This window comes from Orycteropus afer, unplaced genomic scaffold, assembly GCF_000298275.1.
Source record: "Orycteropus afer afer isolate SDZICR_OR568_19922 unplaced genomic scaffold, OryAfe1.0 scaffold00048, whole genome shotgun sequence".
NCBI classification, from domain to species: Eukaryota; Metazoa; Chordata; class Mammalia; order Tubulidentata; family Orycteropodidae; genus Orycteropus; species Orycteropus afer.
The window spans coordinates 14674778-14679495 of NW_006921635.1; positions in this window are offsets into that span (position 1 = coordinate 14674778).

Here is a 4718-nt window from a genome sequence, read left to right on the forward strand (position 1 = left end):
TCAGAGCCTGGCCCACACCAAATGCTTAGAGAATGTTGTTAGCTGATTAAGCATTCTCTCTCTCATTTACATGTACTCCTCCCTTGGTGATTTCATCCAGTCCCATGGCTTTAAATGTCATCTGTAAAATGAAGACTCCCCAAATTATAGCTCTAGCCTGAAGTTCTTCCCAGACCTCCTATATCCAACTGAGTATTTGACACCTTCACTTGGAACATCTCATAAGCATCTCTAACCTAAGATGGCCAACAGAGAACTTTTTGTTCCCTCTGCCAATCTTCTCTGTCTCAGTCCATTCTTCTCATTGTGTAGGCCACAAGTCTCGGGGTCATTCTTCTCTCTTTTCCTCACACCCTGCATCCAGTTCATCAGCAAATCTGGTAACTCCACCTTCACAAAATATGAAGAGTCCTACTCCATCTCATCCCCTCCACCAACACCACCTTGGTTCAAGCCACCATCACTTAGTGTCTGGACTATTGCAGTAGTCTCTAAATGGCTTCTCTGCTCACACTGGCTTCCTTACACTGTGTCCTCCACCCTGCAGCCAAGACATCAAGCTTTGGCTCAAATACCACCTTCTCACAGAGGCCTTCCATTATTTAAATATTTAAATACCCCCATTTAAAACAAGACTCCTCTCCCTCTCTCTTGGACCTCTTATTCTGCTTTATTTTTATCCATTGTACTTACTAGTCTGACTTTTTTTTGCTTATTTATTATCTACCTTCTACTGCTAGAATATAAATTCCACAAAGAAGGGATTTGGCCTGTTGTGTTTTCTTGTGTATTCTCTGTACCTAGAACAGTGCCTGATCTCCCTGATCTTTTAGTAATCGTGTATGACAGTCTGCAGGAATTCTTGAGTTCTGCTGAGTCAGATTTTCTCCTAGTCGGTGAAGCAGGATGGAGATACCAGAAATCACATTCCAATTACCTGTCATTTTGTCTGAGGCCCTAAAATAATTGAGCATTAACTCAGAACCACTTTGCATATAGTGAAACAGTGCCACTGAGGTCACCCAGTGAGTAAGAGGAAGCTCATGGTTTCCTAGAACAGACCACAGAGTGGTCCTCTTGGACCACACCGCAGCTGGTTTGATGTTTTAGTGTTGGACAGTCTAGCCTTTCATCTGTAAGCTGACTTGCCAGCCTTGTGGCCTTTACATGAGACTCCGACTTGATGGCACATAACAACAACAACAACAACAACAACAGCTTTGTGATCTGTGACATTCAAACTCAGCCCAGTTTGGTTTGGGCAGTGAGTCTCAACTGGGGCAGCTTTGCCCTCCAGGGAATATTTTGGAATGTCTGGAAATATTTTGGGTTGTCACAACTGGGAGGTGTGCTGGCAGCGTACGATGCACAGGACAGCCCTTGACCAACAAGACCTTTTCTAGTCCAAGATGTCAACTCCAGGGTTGAGAAAACCTGATTTAGGGTAACACCAATGGTAGCTGGCTCAAACATGGCCACTATGGTGAGGATGGCACAGGCCTGGGCAGTGTTTTGTTCTGTTGTACACAGGGTCACTATGAGGTGGAATTGACTCGATGGTACCTCACAACAATTACAGTGGTAGCTAGCATTGTTGAGGTGTCTCCCTGAGTGGCACAAATGGTTAATGAGCTTGGCTGCTAGCCAAAAGGTTGATGTTTCAAGTCCTCTAGAGGTACCTCGGAAGAAAGGGCTGGTGATCGACTTCAGAAAAATCAGCCATTGAGAACCCTATGGAGCATATGGGGTCACCACACCTTGGAACTGACTCCATGGCAACTGGTAGCACCATTGACATTGGTTGTGTGGTTAGTACTGACCTCCATGTTGTACAAGTATCATCTCATTTAACCTGTAAATCGTCCTGAGCAACAAGGACTGTTACAATCCCCATTTTTCCAAATGAGGAACCTGAGGCCCAGAGAGGTGGAATCACTTGCTTAAGGTTACACCCCTTAGTAAAGGGCAGTGTTGGGTTATCACACCCAGGTCCATCTGGTCTCAAAGCCTGAACTCAACCTCTGTATGGGTCACTCTGTCAATTATGCCCCCTTGATGTGCTTGACTTTCTCTTCTGACCCCAAGGACGGGAAGCTGAGCAATGAGCCCTGAGAGATGTCTGTTCATTAAGGTGATTGGTTCTTGGTCAGAGGGAACGTTTGTCTTCCCTGAGTTGTCGCAGCCTGGCTGGCCTCACTATCTGTGCACTACAGTACAGAACTTGGCTTCAAAGCTCAGGCGGGGATAGCATGATCCTGGCTTAGTGGTGAGATGGAGGTAGAGCAGGTGGTTGTCCTTTCTGGCCCGTTTGCATGATGGCCAGACCCTCCAGGCCTCAGAAAAGTCTGATGGCACAGTGGAAGTATAGTTCTGTACAAGGAAGGAAGATCAGGACCATCAAGAGCCAATCTAGGTCAAGTTTGGGGTATTCTTCACCTCAGAAATGAGGCTAAAAGAGTTTGCAATACCCATCCTTTCATCCATCCAACATATATTTAGAGAGTTCCCTCCAAGGACCAGGGATGCTTAAGAGTCTCCAGGGACACTATTGTGAGGCATCATCTCCCTGTGTCTAGGAAGTGGTGCAGCTCAGAAGTTGTGGAGTCAGACAGCCAGGGTTCAAATCCTCACTATGTCACTTCCTAGCAGGGTGACTTTGGGCAAGGGACTTCATTTCTGTGCACCTCAGTTTTCTCATCTGTATGGTAGGGAAACCAGTAGCTCTTACCTCACCTAGTTGTTACGAGAATCAGAGAGATAATGTGTCCAAAATGCACATGGTAAGGACTCAGTACATCATAGCAGCCGTTGTCAGTTGACGTCGAGTCACCCCCCGACGCATGGCACAATGGAATGAAGTACTGCCTGGTCTTGTGCCCCCAGGATTGGTTTCACATCGGACCCTTGTGATCTGTAGGGTTTTCATTGACTGATTTTCAGAAATAGATTGTCAGACTATTATTCTTGGTTGGTGTTAGTCTGGAAGCTCTGTCGAAACCTGTTCAGCATCACATTTATTACCCATTGCCTAGGTCCTTCAGATGCATTACAGTATTTCCTTTAATCCACACCACTACTTGATAAATAACTGTTGCATTTGAATTATGATGTTGGCAAAGAATATCGAATATACCATGGACTGCTAGAAGAATGAACAAATCTGTCTTGGAAGAAGTACAGCCACAATGCTCCTTAGAAGCAAGGGTAGCCAGACCTCATCTATCATACTTTGGTCATGTTATCAGGAGGGATATCCCTGGAGAAGGACATCATGTTTGGTGAAGTACAGGGTCAGCAAAAAAGAGGAAGACTCTCAATGAGGTAGATTGAATAGCTGCAACAATGGGCTCCAGCATGGCAGTGGTTGTGAGGATGGTGCAGGACGTGTAGTGTTTCGTTCTATTGCACATGGGGTCATTATGAGTCAGGATGGACCTGACGGCACCTAACAACAACAACAATAACCTTGTAAGGTGTGATTTTCATTAAAAAATTGCACTTTGGAGAAGTTAACAAAATTGGAGGAGGTGGTGGTGTAGTTTCACAGTTTAGCTTTTACCCAGTTCTCCGTGATTCTAAAACGTGGCCTCTCTGCAATGCTGCCTTCCTCCAAGCTCTCTCTTTTATTTTTTTATTTTTGTTGTGATTTGGGTGAAATTTTGCAGAGCAGGTTTTCTGTTTATCATTCAACAGTTCATGCACATTTTGTTCCATGACATTGATTGCAAGCCCCACAATGTAACAGCTCTCTTCCTGCTTCTATTTTGTGGTTACCTTTTCCCTGTGTCTTCTCTCCTATGTAGTGCTGCCCTCTGAGCTTTCTCCCTGCACAAATGCTGCCCTTCTGATTTCCCATGGCTGATTGTTCCCCTCTTATAGGCCTGTCTCTTGTTCGGCTGAAAGCTAAGCCATAGCGGTTCCAACTCATAGAGACCCCTCCTTGGGTTTCCAAGGCAGTATTATCTCTATGGAAGTAGATTGCCCAGTCTTCCTTCTGAGGAGTGCCTGGTGCGTTTCAACCACCTGTTTCCTGGTTAGCAGTCAAATGCCTTAGGCACTACACCAGCCATAGGAATGATTTAATTCTAGGACTGAAGGGTGACTAGGGGCCGAAGTCTTGGGGGTTTCATCATTTTCTATCAGACCAGTAAGCCTGGTCTGTTTTATGATTTTGAGTTTTGTTCCACAGTTTTCTCTCATTTTATCTAGTATATCCTATTTTGATCCCTTCCCAAGGGATTGACAGTGGTAGCCAGGCACCATCTAGTTCTTCTGGTCTCAGGGTAATGTAGGTTAAGGTTCCCATGGACCACTAGCCCCCTATCCTAATTGTTTCCATGTGTCTTTCATTTTCTTCACTGTCCTTTTCCCTAGAGGAGGAGAGACCAATTATTGCATCTTAGATGACCACTCACAAGCTTTTAAGACCCCAGTCACTACCCATCAAAGTAGGATGTAGAACAAGGTTTTTGTGTAGTATGTTGTGCCAATTAAGCTTGATGGCCCCTTGACTATGGTCCCAAACTCATGGGCCCAGTGATTCACTCCCTCAAGGTGTTTGGTTGTGGCTAAGAAATTATCATAATATATTCCTCTGTTAGCTCTATTATATATGTATAGATGGGCTTTTTTTTTTTTAATTGAGATTTGGGTGACAGTTTACAGAGTAAATTCATTTTCCATACAGCAGTTCATAACACATTTTGTTTCATGACGTT